Source organism: Meles meles, chromosome 8 (assembly GCF_922984935.1).
Source record: "Meles meles chromosome 8, mMelMel3.1 paternal haplotype, whole genome shotgun sequence".
Taxonomy (NCBI): Eukaryota; Metazoa; Chordata; class Mammalia; order Carnivora; family Mustelidae; genus Meles; species Meles meles.
This window is the reverse complement of record NC_060073.1, coordinates 52,699,159-52,716,877: the sequence shown is the minus strand read 5'-3', so window position 1 is coordinate 52,716,877 and position 17,719 is coordinate 52,699,159. Positions and strand designations below refer to the sequence as shown.

Sequence of the window (17,719 nt, the reverse complement as noted above, 5' to 3'; positions counted from 1 at the left end):
TATGAGAAAATATTCAACCTTGGTAACAGTCAAAGAAATGCAAATTATAGCAGCAATGCAAAACCATTTTAAACTTATCAGACTTGCAAATACTATTTTCTTTTTTTTTAGTTTGGTAGGGACAGCTGGAAACAGGCACTCTCACCTTAGCAGAAGTACACACAGGTTAAAGAATTTTTGGAGACTGATTTAGCTAAGAATATCAAAAGCCCTTAAAAATGTTCATTTCTTTCACCTACCCATTTTATTTCTATAAATGCATCCTCCAAATATAATCAGGGAAGAGAACTGTGTTAAAATACAAAGGGTTTTTATAACAAAAGGGTGGGGGGAACCAAATGTAATTAATAGATTAAATAAATATTTTGTATTTTGTGAATGTATGTTTACTTACGTTTTACAGTGTTTGTATACATATTCTGGTATATAGACATATAGATATATAGAAAGATTCATCATGATATATCTATATATAGAGATATATCATCTCTATATAGTGGGATTTGGGGTTATTTTTGTTTGTTTCTGTTTTCTCATTTTTCTGGAGAGAATATGAATGACTTGTGTAAAATTAGGGATGGGGGAATGTCCCATCCCTGAGCTCTTGAAAATGATGAGTAGAGACGAAAGACATATAAATAAGTAACCAACAATAATACAATAATAATCATGCTTCCAGAGTACAGAGAAGGGCTTAATCCAGCCTAGAGCTGACTTTTGGAGGATGAATTTGCTAGGGAATGAAGCAGAATATCAAGTACAAAAAAAAAAAAAAAAAAGAAGAAGAAGAAGAAAAGAAAAGAAAGGGAAAAAGAGCCTATTGTGTTAGCAAACGACACAATTTTGGTATGGCAAGAAGGGGGGCTGAGTGTGAAGGATTTGAAGTAAGAAGCCAGATAACAAACATTTCTGAATGTCACATTAAATGAGTTTGGGATCACCCTGTCAAAGAAGATTCAATAAAGAGCTTTTATGATTCATTTACACAAAGCTCAAGAAAAGGCAAAACAAACAGAGATAACAAGAGTGGTCAGGGCTAGGTACAAACTTCTAGAAGGTAGGATAAATAAGGGACATAATGTATGACATGATGACCGTGGCTACCACTGCTGTATGACTTAATAGGAAAATTGCCAAGAGAGAACATCCTAAGAGTTCTCATCACGAGGAGATAAAATGTGTCTCTCTTTTTGCCTTTTTTTTTTTTTTTTTGTACTGTGTGTATACGAGACAATGGATATTAGCTGAACGATTGTGGTAATCAATTCACAATATATGTAAATCAAAACATCATGTTGTACACCTTAATCTTATACAGTGATGTACAGCAATTATTTAATAAAACTGGTAAAAAGAATTCCATTTTAAGTGCTGTAAAGATCTGAAAAAAAAGGGAAGAAAACGCAATGACAAATGGTAATAGAAGAGTGGTTAAGGGCAGGAATGCGGATACTATCTTGGAAGAGACATAAAGCAACCATCTGGAGTGCTGGAAATGTTCTATATCTTCATTTGAGTGGGAGTTACATGGGTGAATACAAACGGTGAAATCCAGTAAGCTATACACTTAATATTTCTGCACTTTATGTTATTCCTCATAAAAAAAAAGTAAAGAGTTTTTAACAAGGAACTATAAAATTAAACTGTTTTAGAATGATCACTCTGGGGAACAGGCTGGGAGATTGACAAGAACATCCAGGGGCAGGCCTTTTGAGACACTGATGATGCATTCCAGGAAAAAAATGGTCAAATTTCCAACTGGGTTGGAGGCAAGACAGTGAGAAGGACTTTTGGGAAATGGAACTGACATGACTTTGAGTATGATTACCGAGGAAAAAGAAGAAATCGGGGATGACTCTGATACCCTTAAAGGAGCTCATGAATACAGGAGAAGAAAGAGCAGCTTTACAGAAGTAAGTACTGAACAGGGAAAATTTGAGATGCCTGTGGATCATCCAGCAGCAATGATTATACACACTACCTGCATGCCAGGTCATCTAAGCACTTTACATGCATTAATTTATTTATCCTCACAAAGACCTTAGGAGGTAGGCCCTATTACTAGACCTTTTACAGATGAAGAAACTGAAGCATAGAGAGGTTAAGGGACTTGTCCAGGATCACATATGAGAAAGGGTGGAAAAAGCATTTGAACCCAGGCCATCTGGCTCAAGAACTCATGCTCTCGGTATGCCTGGGTGGCTCAGTCAGTTAAGCAGCTGCCTTCGGCTTGGATCATGATCCCGGGGTCCATGATCTCTGGATCATGATCCCAGGGTCCTAGGATCAAGTCCCACATCGGGCTCCTTGCTCAGCAGAGACCCTGCTTCTCTCTCTGCCTCTGCCTGCCACTCTACCTGCTTCTGCTTTCTCGAAGGAAAGAAGGAAAAAGAGAGAGAGAGAGAAGAAACAAAGAAAGAAAGAGAGGGAGAGAGAGAACTCATGCTCTCAGGGTAACCACTGAGATACAAGTGATGTACCCCTGCCATAAAGGAAATAGTTGAAGCCCTGGAGATAGCTGAGATCTCACAGGAAGACAGTATACAAAAATCAAGAATAATAAAACATGCTTCTCAGTGCTGTTGCAAGGGTTAATTGAGATAATATTTACAAACCTCTTAGCAATACACAGGTAACAGAGTCAGCATTCGACTGAAGGAACCTATTAAGGATAATTCTTCAACAAAAATAGTATCATACTAAAGAGCCTAGGTTAGATTAAAAGAAGTTTAAGGGACATAACAGCCAGATAGAGCATGTGGTTATAGGTTTGATGTCGGTATGGAAAAAATGTTGAAGATACTTAAGGGCCAATAGGGGAAATCTGAAAAATGGTCTAGGCATCCCTTAAAATAAAAATGTCCTGGCCAGGGAAGCCTGGGTGGCTCAGTGGGTTAAAGCCTCTGCCTTCGGCTCAGGTCATGATCTCAGGGTCCTGGGATCAAGCCCCTCATCGGGCTCTCTGCTCCGCAGGGAGACTGCTTCCCTTCCTCTCTCTCTGCCTGCCTTTCTGCCCACTTGTGAGTTCTGTCAAATGAATAAATAAAATCTTTAAAAAAAGAAAACGTCCTGACCAGGGAAAGTGGTGAAAATTGAAAATAAGAGAGAATGAAAAACAGTATGTATGATCTTGCTTTATTCAAAAAAACAGATACAAACATGTACATATATATGCCTAGAGAAAGACAGAGAAGAGGGTGCACTAAGATATTAACAGTGGTGATCTCTATGTGACTGGAAAGTGAATCTTTTTTTTTTAAAGGTACTACAATGCACATATTACTTTTTTAGAAAAATCAACTTAGGGGCGCCTGGGTGGCTCAGTGGGTTAAAGCCTCTGCCTTTGGCTCAGATCATGATCCCAGGATGCTGGGATCAAGCCCCGCATCAGGCTCTCTGCTCAGCAGGGAGCCCGCTTCCTTCTCTCTCTCTCTGCCTGCTTCTCTGCCTACTTGTGATCTCTGTCTGTCAAATAAATAAATAAAATCTAAAAAAAAAAAAAAAAAGAAAGAAAAAAGAAAAATCAATTTAGAGTTGGAGAGAAAGATTATTTATATTTTGTAATTTTCTATTAAAAGAGCTCACAGGCATAAATAAGTAGAGTAAATCTCAGACAGTGGACAAGCTGGCTCCAGATGCCAAGTAAAGGAGGGGAACACCACCTCACTCCAGTTGGCAATGCAAAGGCTCAATGTAACACCTTTTCTTTCGCCTCTCTTTTGTTGAGCAGCTGTCTTTCCAAAGGATGAGTAAATTTAGTACCATTACCTCCCCCGCATTTTTGTCAATCACTCTAAGTGAACAAAACAACATGCCCCTCCTGGCATCCCCACAGAGAGCCAATGAAGCAGGCAGAAGTGAAGAGCCTGAGAAATACAGAATACTATGGGGCGCCTGGGTGGCTCAATGAGTTAAAGCCTCTGCCTTTGGCTACTGTCATGATCCCAGGGTCCTGGGATCAAGCCCCGCATTGCACTCTCTGCTCTGTGGGGAGCTTGCTTCCCCCTCTCTGCCTGCCTCTCTGCCTACTTGTGATCTCTGTCTGTCAAATAAATAAATAAAATATTAAAAAAAAAAAATACCGAATACTGCATACTCTGTCTGCATACTCATACTTTCTCTACTCCGTAGGCAAAGTGACTTTTAGAGGAAGGAGGAAAGTTCCAATTGAGAAGCCTCTTCCGTGGGATTACACAGACAGAAGAGATCCTCCTGGAAAGATTTCAAACTTTAATAAAGGTTTCATCAGAGAAGTGCTACACTTAATGGAACTTCCCAAATTTAAGGGCAAAGAAGCTAATTTTCATTTCTCCTAAATTTAAAGATAGGGTTAGAGAACAGGGGCAAGACGGACGGGGAGAACCCAGTGTGGGCAAAATAAGTGAAGAGGGATGCATCACTGCTGAAACACTCCTCTCATGGCTAGGAATCCCAGGAAACTGCACAGCTGCCAGGCCTACCTGGTAAATCCCAGTGGGCCAGTTGAGGACCCTCACCTATCCTTGTTCATCTTCAAAACTGCCTCAGCATTCAGCATATCACCTCTTACATACTGTACAGCAATTAACAGATTCAACAAATGAATGCAAGCGTAAGTGAACAGTCTGAACTGAGGGTTTCAGGAGCTACATAACTTTGGAGCTAAAAGAACTTAGCATGAAATAGAACCAAATGTTAATATCCTAACAATAACACTTGATGCAATATGATCAAAAGGTTCAAACTCTAATACTGAGCACAGTATGAGGTGTTTAACAGGTGCTGCTCAATAAGTATTTGTTGGATGCTAATGCTCCAGGATTTTTCTGCTTCCCAAACTCTCAGATCCAAATTTGAGATATTATTTAAAGTTCTGCGTTCTCACTTACTGACTTTTACAGTTTTTCCTTGGAGATGGAAAAAGATTCCTGAGGATGGAAAAAACTTTTAAAGTATCATACCCTGTGCCAATATACTGGCCTGGTAAGGGTTGTATCAATCTAGTCTCATCAGCTCCAGTTGAAAACTTATGTGGACTACATGGGGCGCCTTGTGGCGCAGATGGTTGAATGACCAGCATTTGGTTTCAGCTCAGGTCATGATCTCATGGTTGTGGGATCAAGCCCCACATTGGGGCTCAGTGCCTAGTCTAGGATGCTCTCTCTCTCTCTGCCCTCCCCCCCAAATAAATAAACAAATGTTAAAAAAAAAAAAAAGAAAAACTTATGTGGACTACATGAATGGGCCAGGGTTTCAACACAACCCGTCCAACCAAAGAATTGTGAGCTCATAATTTTTGGGGGCTCCTGGGTGGCTCAGTTGGTTAGGCGAGTGCCTTCGGCGTGGGTCATGATCCTGGAGTCCCGGGATAGAATCCCACATGGGGCTCCTTGCCAAGCAGGGAGTCTGTTTCTTCCAATGTCCTCTCTCCTCTCATGCTCGCTCTCTAATAAATAAATAAGAAAAAAAAAATTTTTTTTTTAAATCCAGTGCCAGGCTGAGGTCCCTGGATTCCTGACTCTCTAGCCATGATGCAGCAGTTCTAACAGAGAAGTCCAGGCTCCCTTTTGGAAGCTGCTCCCATTCATTGTCCATCTGCAACTTCTGCCCTTCCCCATACCTTCTGCCACAAGCTTCACACCTTGTATAGTGTTATCTTCTACCCCTATTTTCCTGACCTGGATTTCTTTTTCTTTTTTTTTTAAGATTTTATTTATTTATTTAACAGAGAGAGAGATCACAAGTAGGCAGAGAGGCAGGCAGAGAGAGAGGGGGAAGCAGGCTCCCTGCTGAGCAGAGAGCCTGATACAGGGCTCTATCCCAGGACCCTGAGATCATGACCTGAGCTGAAGGCAGAGGCTTAACCCATTGCGCCACCCAGGCGCCTCCCTGACCTGGATTTCTTAAGACAGATTATCATTTAGATACTAAAATTTCATTTATAACATATATGAAATTGAATAAAGTACAATACTGGTTCTTCAGGGTTCTTACTCCCAAACTCCCCTAGAAATCTGGGTACACACATCTTGTCAGAAAATTATATATCATCTTCAAAAAACACACAATTTCCAACAACAAAAACAAAACAAACTGAAATGTTACTAGGCTGCAAACTACACTAATACTTGGATTGTTATAAGGGCCTGCTAACTCCTCCAAGACTCCAAAGTATTCTTCAATTCTAATCCGTTTTCTGTACTACATTATTGGTCACCTTTATTGGAGAGAAAATACAGAACAATATTTAAAGTATTTTCACATGCCTCCCTGTATTTCTAAACTTAAAGTCTCCAAGATAATATTCAAGATCCTCCAGGATATGGGGCTCCTGGCTGGCTCAGTCAGTAGAGCATACAACATTTGATCTCCAGGTTGTGACTTCAAGCCCAACATTGAGAATAGAGATTACTTAAGACAAAAAAAGAAAGAAAAAAATCCTCCAGGATCTAGTCTTATCCAGCTTCTACAGCCTACTGTACCTCCCATGGAGCTCTTTCATAAACTTGCTGTTTCAATTAAGATGGCCTAATTTCCATCCCACACAGCCAACATTTTTTCTGCCTCTGGGCCTTTGCTCTCAATATTCCTAATCACTTTCCTACCCCCAAAGCTGCTCCTTGATTCTGAAGGCAGCACTGTACAGAGGAAAGAGAACTAACATAGGAATCAAAATACCTGAATTTCAGATATGGTTCACCATGTGTGCCTTTGGACAAGTCTTTGTTTCTCTGGGTTCCATTTCCCCATCTATAACCAAGAAGCTGGAACTAGATCATCTTAATAGTCTTTCCAGCTTAAAAAACAACAGGGCACGTGGATGGCTTTCTCAGTTGAGCAGCCAACTCTTGATTTCGGCCAGGTCACAATCTCGGGGTCCTGGGATCAGGCTCTGCACTCAGCAAGGAGTCATCTTGAAGATTCTCCCCCTCTGCCCCCTCTCCCAATCGCTTGTAAATCTTTAAAAAAAATAAGCAACAACAACAACCCCGTCTCTACAATTCCTATACACCCAAACAAATTCAATCCTCCTTCAAGGCCTCCACAAATTTTCTCTAAGCACTCCAGTCCACACTATTCTCTCCCTTCTTTTTAAAAAAAAGTTTTTTAAGATTTTATTTATTTATTTGACAGAGAATGATCACATGTAGGCAGAAAGGCAGGCAGAAAGAGAGAGGGAAACAGGCTCCCCACTGAGCAGAGAGCCCAAGGTGGGACTTGATCCCAGGAACCTGAGATCAGGGCCTGAGCCAAAGGCAGAGGCTTAACCCACTGAGCCACCCAGGCACCCTATTCTTTCCCTTCTTTGAACTCCTGCCAGAAATCCAAAATAAATCAAACAGTGCATTTGTTCAACTCAGATTTTCTCTCTCTCTTTTTTTTAAGATTGTATTTATTCGAGAAAGAGGGAGAGAGAGAATGAGCAGAGAGAGGAAGAAGCAGGCTCCCTGTGGGCTCAATCCCAGGACCCTGAGATCATGACACGAGCCGAAGGCAGACGCTTAACCAACTGAGCTACCTCAAGTCAGATTTTCTGAGCATTTCTCGGCCAGATATTATGGCAAAGCTTTGGTAACAAATATAAAACCAAGACCCAGACCTGTATGTATCACCTGTATATCCCTTCCTTTCTGCTATTTTTATCCAAGTGAAGTCATGTTAAACATGAACGCCAAATGCAAATGACACCACTTACTCACTTAAATATTTAAAGAAAACTTCCCATGTACTGTTCTAAAAAGTAAAGATACCAGTAAACAGATAAACCAACTCCCTCATCTCAAGGAGTTTATTTATTTGTGAAAGCAAACAGGAAAAACACACAAATACGTAATATAATTTTAGGAAGAAAAACAAAGGAAGGATTAAAGATTCACTAAGAGTGGTTTACATAGGATGGTCAAGGAAAGCCTTCTCAAGGAGATGCATGTGAGCTGATACCCAAATGAAGGAGGGTAAAAACTAGCAGTATTCAAGATGAGTATCCCAGGTACAGGGCAAAGTCTCTGTGACAGAAGAGATGGGGAGGACGGTGGACAGCAGGTGGGAGGACTACAGGTTAGAGCACTTAAGCACTTGGCAATTGGACTCTAAGTGTGATGTGTGGGATTCCATAGGAGGGCTGAAGTAGGGGACAGACATAATACTTTGGTTGCTATATGGAGAAGAGACTGGGAAGGGAGTAGAGGAGACAAGACCAGTTAGAGGCTATACAGAACAAGTTAAGTGCTTGGCATTCAGTCTCTGCCTAGATTCACCACATCCTGACTCTTCATCTTTTGAGCTGTGTGATCTCAAAAGAGCTCGTTTCTCTATATGCTCACTTATGGATATGTCATACAAATTTCAAAACAAAAGTCAACATAATACACTATGCTTTTCCTTAAAGAAAAAAATCTTCTTCAAGGAGTAATGTAGATTATAAAATATTCTCAATACCACTCCATCATCCAACCATCAGCCCCATCTTAACAGAGACCGTCACAACGGCCAAAGCAGTTACACCACCTGCCATGCCATTCTCCCTTCTGACTTTGTATATAAACTTTTATGTCCCCTCTTTCCTGGAAATTTGTCTGAATGTAAAAGCCTCTCATACCTGGCAACATGTCATACTCAGCACCCCTGCCCCCAGTCCCCACAGCCCTAAAAGCTTCCAGATATTAAAGCCAGAATATTCCTTAAAACAAACAAACAAAAAACAGCATCACAACTTAGGAGAAAAAGAGGGAAAGAAAATGGAAATAATCCAAATACATATCCAGAGAATTATCTAGGAGGGTTCTTCCCATCAATACACAAGAATCACAGTGCCTTCAACTAGTTACGGTGAGTGTTCATAAAAATGACCTCAAGTGAACAAAGGTCTAAGTCAATGAGGGAGAAAAAAGAATTCTAACTTTTTTATTTCTTTACTCAATTTCCACCGTACTACATGCCCTTCAGTTTTTCTTCCCTGACCAATCCACTTATCTGTGGGATAAGTGAGACCTACCAGGTCCACCCCCCCTTTTTTTTTTAATATTTTACTTTTAAGCAATCTCTACACCCAACGTGGGGCTCAAACTCACAGCCCTGAGATTAAGAGCCTAATGCTCTACTGCCTGAGCCAGCCAGGCATCTTTTGATGTGACTTCAATCAAATCTGAGCCTCATATCCTGAGATCTACCCTGGCCCTCCAGAGGCCAGTAACAGTGACAAATACATGGGAACTAAGTAGGCAGCTTGAATGTGGGCAGGGCTGGGCACATGATACTGCTCCCAAAGTAGCTTTTTCGCTCATATCTAAACCAGGAATAAACCAAAGCTAATAAATGTTATTTTACCCATGCCTCTCAGCAAAACAATTTCAAACTAATTCTGACCACTGAGGTACTCATGGGGATTTTCTTTTTTAAAGATTTTATTTATTTATTTGACAGAGAGAGCTCACAAGTAGGCAGAGAGGCAGAGAGAGAGAGGAGGGAAGCAGGCTCCCCACTGAGCAGAGAGCCCGATTGGGGCTAGATCCCAGAACCCTGGGATCATGACCTGAGCCGAAAGCAGAGGCTTTAACCCACTGAGCCACTCGGGCAATGGGGATTTTTATGGTCTGAAGTAAGATACAAAGTGGCCTTTGCCCATCTCCCATAACTCTACTATCACTTTCTGTATAAACATTTTAGTCCTAATATTATTCCAATTCAAGATAATGTCAATTTCAAGACCTGTCAAAACACATACATGGAAAAGAAAAAAAGAGCAAAACAAAACCCTCGCAACTGATATTTCTGATTAATTTGACATTAAGGACACAAATGAACCCTTTGATCTTAAATCCCATTATTCCATGTTCTCTCTAACCCTATATAGTACTAAATATTCATTTGTAAGCTGGGTTTTCTTCAACTCTGGGTCTCCATGTACAGATTCTGGTGTCCACTGAGAAACAAAAGCTTTGTCATCCCTCCCATACCAGTACATTTGAAGAGAACTTCCATCCCCCTTGGGTTCCAGTGTTAGAATCACTCAGGTTTGTGTAGAAGCCCACTGGGTCTAAGCACCTAGAATCCATCCTTGGCCAGACCAGACCTTCAGGAAACACTTCTCCACCTAGTCCTTACTACCAACTACCCGGTACTTCCGAATGCAGGGGATATTACGCTAAGCGGAGTTCCTGGCAACAGTAAATGTAATTTAACACAACTAATAGCAAAAATAAATAACTAGGCCCTGTTCACTCACTAAAAAATATATCCCACATGGTCAGCCTCCTTGTCACCTAGACCAGAGGGCAGAGTGATGTATAAATGGCCACTTAATGGCAGCATTCCAATCAGGAGTTATCCAACACCCACATCCAAAATCAATTCCCCATCTAATTTCTTAACTTTACCCACTCGCTGATTCTTCAAACACCTAACATGAAGCATGTTCACTGAAAAAAAAAGTTATGAGAGAACAAACAGACACTTGAAAGCACTAGCCCAGTGCTTTTTCCACAGTGGATATTCAACAAATGGTGAACACGAGAAAGAGTGTATGAACGAGAGTAACAAAGACGAGTGTCTGACAAAACATTCCAAGACAAGGACTCCCTGATGAGGGGCACTTTCTGCCCCACTCCAATTAGCCTTTAGGGAGAAGGAGGGGAAATCCACAAATATCTAGATTCAAACTTGTCCTTAGTTTAATTAACTTCCAAGATCCCTACTTCACACCAAAGGAAGACTAAAAGCCACCAACCTTTATACATGCCCACTCAAAGTTAGTTTCCAGAACACTGACAATCAGGTTTCTCAGCATATTCTAATCACTATGGCCCTTTATCACAAGGGTCCACTAAAAAGGTTCTTATTTCTTACGTTATTAACAAAGGGTTAGTAGATTCATTCTATCATATTTGCTTGGGGATCCTAAATTCTGGTATAAACAAGTGATTCTTATACCTCTAGAAAGGCCCTGATTCAGCTAGTCTGTTACTTTTAGTGTAGTCTTACAAAGGCTGGATTCTTTTTAAGCTCTTAAAGGACTTACACAAAATTCTTTTGATAATTTTTTTTAGAAGATCATCTCCAGAGTTTCAGAAGTTACACAATGATTCATGCTGATAGGGGGGAAAAGCACATTTTATTTCCAAAAGGCTCCCTTCACCAAAAGCTGTAATTGCTAACATATCTGATATTGACTTCCTGAATTAAAAAAAAAAAAAAAAAGCAACGAGTATAATCATAGGCCTGAAAAGAGAAATGTATAAAGAAAAATACAGAGTGCTGAGCTTGGTTAGCCAGACAAAGGGAAAGAAAGGATGAGTCCAGAGGGGCAATCTGCACATTTGGTAGCTGCCCCTGGAGTCCTTGAAAGACAAGTTGTTCACTCTGTGAACATCTGTGTGTTGAAGAGGGATGGGAAAACAGTGAAAATAAGCAACGCTAAAAGAAAACTCAGGCTAAATACAAGGAGATAATCTGTAATCATCATCAGTCTGGAAAGCTCAGAAAAGTTTCCTAGAGAGATTGTGAAATCTCTTGAGAGACAGCAAATCACTTGAGAGAGATTTAAGGATATCTGGAGGCAGAGTGAGTTAAAATGGTCAAATGGTTCCACTGGAGAAATGGAGATTACATCTGAGAACCAAAAGGATATTCTAAGCATTCAGCTACCTTAGAAAATCTAAGTCACTCCTTTAATAAATGATAAAAATAACAAAAGGTTACCACATATAAAAACATTAACAATTAATTGTATGAGTAAGCAATGAACCAAAAATGCAACTAAACATTTCTGACATTTACATTAGAGCACTGCCAAAGTCACTATTTGAGACCCCAATTCCCAAAACTAACCTCAAGAGCATTCTCACAAAAACTCCTACCCAAGATTACCAGTCGACTAATAAGGAAATTTGCCACTCTCTGGAGGAAATCCTAGTTGATTTTCCTTTCTGATCATAACCACAGGCTACAGATAAAACAAAATGGCTTTCAGGTGACACAAGAGTACAAACTACGAGAAGGAACTGCTGGACTAATCAGGGCATGAACTCTGGCAGGACCTGGGGATTACCCTCCTCTAGATGAACTAGAATAAATAAGCTAAGAGATTGCCCTGACATCAAACTCTAGACACTTCTAAATAAAAGTGGCAAAGAAGAACTTTAACCCACATCTTTGGAGTCTAAATCCCCTGCAGTGAGAGGTCACATTCTTCTGAGATCCAAAACCCAAACTGAGTCATGTCCTCACACCATTAGAGCTGCTGCTGAGAATTATACCTATCAAAGCCCCATTCAATGGGGCAAGCTCTCTAGTTAGAGACTCTTTTTTTTTTTTTTAAAGATTTTATTTATTTATTTGACAGAGAGAGATCACAAGTAGGCAGAGAGGCAGGCAGAGAGAGTGAGAGGGAAGCAGGCTCCCTGCAGAGCAGAGAGCCCGATGCGGGACTCGATCCCAGGACCCTGAGATCATGACCTGAGCCGAAGGCAGCGGCTTAAACCACTGAGCCACCCAGGCGCCCCTAGTTAGAGACTCTTTAAGGTAAAAATGGTTATAGAGAACTAAGATCATATTTTGGGTTTACATTTTGTATGTTACGAAAAACTATGGCTGAATCTAACATTAATTAAAATAAAAATTCTCTAGTTGACAAACTTCATTTTTCTGCTTTTTTTGCACAACCCCTTTCCTCACTATCTGATATTCTTTGCCTAAAAACCAAATCCTCAGGGCACTGACAAGTTCAAAGAAAAAGGCCTAGAGGTTGCACAAGGAAGAATCAGACATCTAGATTGTATTCAAAGTGGGAGACAATTCTAATAAAATGGCTCCACCCACTACTGCCCTTCCTGAGCCCATTATCTGAGGGAATCAAAGGGTCTGGCTATAAACTTGGGTATTCAAAGGCCCTGTAAGCTCCCTAGCTGTGTATATGAACAACACAATTAACTGGTAAGAAATGCAGAGGGGTAGGAAGAGCTCTGCACATCTCTAAATCTTTGCTTTCCCATTCCTTCAAAATTCCCACAGAGTAACTCTCCAGAGTCCTCTATTGTTCCTCCGCAAAAAAAAAAAAAATTTTTTAAAAAAAGGTGAAATAAGTGTCCATTTTCTCATAACTGATCTTATTAAGAAAGGTAATCTCAATTCATTTTTATCTTGCCAGTACCAAATTTTAAAATTCAGCATTTTTAAGAAACATGGGAATATTGGGGGGATAAGGACACCTCAACTTAAATGAGATCTTTAGGGCAGAGGCCCTGGTTTGGAAGCTCAACTTTGCCTCCTAGTAAAGGCTCTTAAACAAATGACAACATTGATCTCTGTCCCAGGGTCTTCGTATAAGACAGAAAAACTTTCACCAAAGCACTGCAACCCATGTGGGGAGCATAAAGGATAAACTGCTGGGCGTGCTATTTGACATACACATATTCCAGTTCAGTGTTTGCCTGGTGAGATCCAGCTCTTTTCTAGATCCCCAGCAGCCCTGTGGTCAGTGCAATGAGTTCCTACCCAGGGAACCAAGCTATTGGAGGCTATGGTAAATAGGGCAAGAATTTAAACACCCAAGTATCTTGGCTACCTTCACTTTTTTTAACCTCCTGAATTAAGAACTACATCTTGCAACTTACCTGTGACAAGCATATCACACTGTTGTTCCCTGGGTCACACTAATCTTAAAAACACTGCTTTGCCCATCACTCCTTCTCTCAAAAATCTTTAGAAGCCAGATAGTGTGTACAGGATAAAATTACAGCTCCTGAGCCAGTATTCAAGCTGACCGGTCTGCTTCAGCTGAACTTCCCACATCCCATTACGGAAGGCAGCTGCGGAAGCGCAAGCTTTAGAAGGAGACAACCAGGAGTTAGAACTCCGGCTCTACCACTCACTGCTTGTGCGATCTTGAGCAAGTTACTCATCTTCTGGAATCTTCTCTTTAAAACAAGAATCCCCTCTCTCTAAGACAAGAATGACAATACCTACTTCATATGACTAGAGGATGAGAGAGAGCACGGCATGTGGCACAGAGTAAGATGCTCAGAAAGTATTACTTTTCTCGCCAGCTCCAGTCCAAATGACCTATTCTCTCTTCTTGGAAATTCTCCCCAGGATCTTTATTTCTCTCTCCCTTGGAAACTCTCCACCAGTTTCAGGGCCACACTTTGCTTTAACGCCTAATTGAAATCCTTTCTCTTCTAGGAAACATACTGGTTCATAATCCTTTTCTCCTCTGAGCTTCTATAACTAATTCTTATATTCTAAGCCAAGGGATTAGGATCGAAATTTTTTATTCTTCTCTTCTGTATCACTCCTCTTTCTTCAATAAGTCCACAAACCCAATAGCAAAGTTTTTACTAATTATCAATCACTAAGTTTTCCATAAGAAATACTTTAAAGAGAATACCACTCCCCATATACACTTGAACAAATCTCCCCCATATCATGCGGAGTTTTTTCCCAAGGGTAAGAGTTACCAGATAATTGGAAAGGAAGTTTGTACCTACGAAGTCACAGGCGAATGCTCAAACAAGCCAGAAGAGTCCCGGAAGCCTTTACTTCACTCCCTGCATTCAAAAGGCTCCTCTTGAGCTCTTCCTTTGTGCATCCTTAATTCAGTACTAGAGACAGACTGTGACCAATTTGGTCTCTACTTCTGATCAGCTTTCTGAACCTAAACCATTTCTGATTCTTTAGATACACCTGTTTCTGAAAAATCTCATCAGTGAAGTAATTTACTTTCTGAAAATACTACCTGGAGGGGGAAAAAAAACAAAGTAACACAGTCACTTGGGTTTTAATCTTGCGGCCCTATCCCAGGACAGTCAGTCCAAGTGTATGGATGTAAGAGATAACTCAAGCTGTCCTGGAGATAAAATAATGACCTCTCTCCCATTCCCAAGACCCTGCTGTCTAAACAACAGAAACACCTGCATAGGGATAAAATCAAGAACTAGACTAAGGCAGCATTAAGCAAATTTTCTCACTTAGTGAAGGTGAAGAAGTTGTTTTATTTATATTCAAGTAACTGTAAACAACAACTGTAAACAACTGTATAAAGATCCCAGGAAAATAAGCTCTTTAGAAACATTTGAAAATGTTCAGTCTCTTGAATTCTATTAAATTCCTAAATTCTTGGATAAGGTAGCACAAACATTGGCTAAAGTGTATTATTCCATTAGTCTTGAGTCACTTAAAAAATACATCTTTAATACTTAGTGCACTTTTAAGGAAAAGGACAAAAATGGAAAGCTAATCAGTCACAAAGAGTCGCAGTTTAATTTGCTGAAGTGATAGGGTGCAAAGTTAATTTTCCTTTGTTTGAGTTCCGTGTGTGTGTGTGTGTGTGTGTGTGTGTGTGTGTGTCCGTCCGTCCCTCAAGGAGCCTGCATACAAGCTACCATAGCTCCAGGTAAGGGCTCAACAGCCACAGCAGTGCAGCTTGGGTGAGTCCAGGGGACGAGGTGGCATACCGAGCCCAGCCCCGGGACAGCCTGCAGTCTCCTCTCTGCACGCAGCTCTGTACTTCCCCAGACCCTGGTCTCGCGGCTCCCCACCCCCAACTGTGTGGCCCTAGCCTGCCGGAAAGCACAGCCTGCCCCGACCAACCGCGGGGAGGGCAGTCCCCACCACCCCGGGAAGCTGCCTCTCCGCCCTGCTCGTCTGCTCCTGCAGAGGCCCAGCGAGTGTGGGCGCTTGGCGGGTATACTTACGGAGCTGGAACTCGGAGGAGGCTAGGAGCGGTGAATAGCAGGGAAAGGGATACGGCTGCAGCCGCGGGCAGGGCGCGGCAGAGCGGAACCCGCGCCCCTCCTGGAATAAGGGCACGGGCAACCCTCCCTTCCTCCAACGGCCCCCCCTTCCCGACACGCGGGAAGACCGGCTTCGAAAGCCGGGGCGGCGGCCGGACGCACTTACCTCTGAGCTCCCCAGCCAGGCTGGGCGCTCGCACTGATGGGGGCTTGTCTGGAGCCGCGCAGCCCGGGGGAGGAGCCGCTCCGGGAGAGAGGGCGGTGGTCCGGCCGGCATCCGCGCCCCAGGCTGTGGCCGGGCTGAAGGGAGAGAGATGGGAGGGAGCACGGATTTGAGTGGAGGGGGGCGTGGAGGAGGTGTGCCTCCACCCGAGACGGAGAGGGTGGGCGTCTGGAACCCGGTAGAGGGGTGTGCTCCGAGGCACTGAAGAGAACAAGAAAACCGCGCAGGGAGTACAGAGCCCGGTGGCGGGGGGGGGGGGGGGGGGGGGGGGGGGAGGGACCCGGGCTGGGAAAATGGGGGTGGTGGGCAGGATGAGGAGTTGGCCCACAACTGGTCGGCCCTCACCTCGGCACCATCCAAACAAGAATTGTCTGTATCTGGAGCAAAGCACAAGGGGGTCTGAAACTTTATGTCATTTTCTCATACACACGTGACCCCCCTGCAGTCCAGATGGTTTCAATCACTGGAGGAAAAAAGCGGATCTGCTGGTATGCATGAAAAGCCAGAGTTGGGAGAGTCTGGGAAAAGCTGCCTGTACAGCTTGCCTGCCTTCAAACAAACCGATGAGCTCTTTCCGTTCTCCCAGCCCCCGGCCTGGGGGAGCCCTGCAAAACCAAAAAAGACAGGACAAGAAGCTACATTTGGAACTGCAGCAGTGGCCGAGAAACTCTGAAAACGCAAAGGTTCCAATGAGTCTGATCTGAACCAAAAGTTCCGAGGGCATTCAGAGTTTTTAAGTACTCCATTTAGCTTGCAAAACCCAGCACTCGAATAGGGTGTCATTAAATAAGCAATGGATACTAGCAGTGAGAATCTGTGATTTATTAGTGGAATTCCAAAAGACATTGTTAACTCAGTGTGACAATCCACTTGGAAAAGAATAACGCAAACCACTTAAAATCCAAAGCCATACATACTTGGTGGGATGTTAGGAAACCATGTAACCCAATTTCTCATCCCATAAATCACTATAAATAGACCTTGATATTGTAATGCATAAAATTGACTTTTACAAACCTAGTTAGAATTCGAAGGAGCAAATGTGCATGAATGAGCATAAACAGGCTTATAAGGCTGAGACGTGTCTCACAGCCCAAGCCGATTCAATTGTCATATATCCTAAACAGGGATTTGCTCAGCTGTGGGACAAGAGTAAAAAATGATGGGGATTTTAAGATATTTCCTGGAAATAATTATATTTGTTCATTCATGATAGAACAGAAATAGTGGCAAGAAACAAACTGATAAAGTCTATTGTTCCTTTACTCCAAAAAGATATTAATATCTTTTTGGAGTACATCTAGTACTAACTTTTTTTTTTTTTTTTTTTGACAGACAGAGATCACAAGTAGACAGAGAGGCAGGCAGAGAGAAGAGTGGGAAGCAGGCTCCCCGCTGAGCAGAGCGCCCAATGTGGGGCTCAATCCCAGGACCCTGGGATTGTGACCTGAGCCGAAAGCAGAGACTTTAACCCGCTGACCCACCCAAGTGCCCCTACTACTAACTTCTTACCTTAGAAATAGTAGTGCCAAAAGATACACTTGACCTTTTTAGTAGAAGCCCTTAAATACAGTGTGACACAGTTGTCTGTGTTTGAAAAATATATCCGTTTTTGGTAAAGTGAATTGGTTCTTCATTAGGAAAATCCAAGATTTTCGTTGTTGAGGCAACTGGTAAATACAGGGGAAAACCTAAAATAGGGTAAGTCAGAACAATGTTTACTCCAAATTCAAAATCTAGCAGCGAGTTTCTTCTCTAGTTCAGTAAAGCACTTGGACCCTTCAGGAAA

At 42.0% G+C, this 17,719-nt stretch overlaps 1 protein-coding gene across 4 annotated transcripts in view; it reads right to left on the bottom strand.

Annotated features, from left to right (window-relative positions):
• Nucleotides 1–16,009, bottom strand: part of DENND2B (DENN domain containing 2B) — a 149,881-nt gene extending 133,872 nt beyond the window's left edge. Inside the window, exon 1 of one of the 4 annotated variants that reach the window (XM_046015545.1) lies at nt 15,874–16,009. The gene's annotated coding sequence lies outside the window, so the exon portion shown is untranslated. Of the gene's footprint in view, nt 1–15,668; nt 15,708–15,873 lie in introns of those variants that run through there. The other 3 variants (XM_046015546.1, XM_046015549.1, XM_046015547.1) reach the window with 3 other exon arrangements.
• Between the last annotated feature and the right edge of the window lie 1,710 nt (nt 16,010–17,719).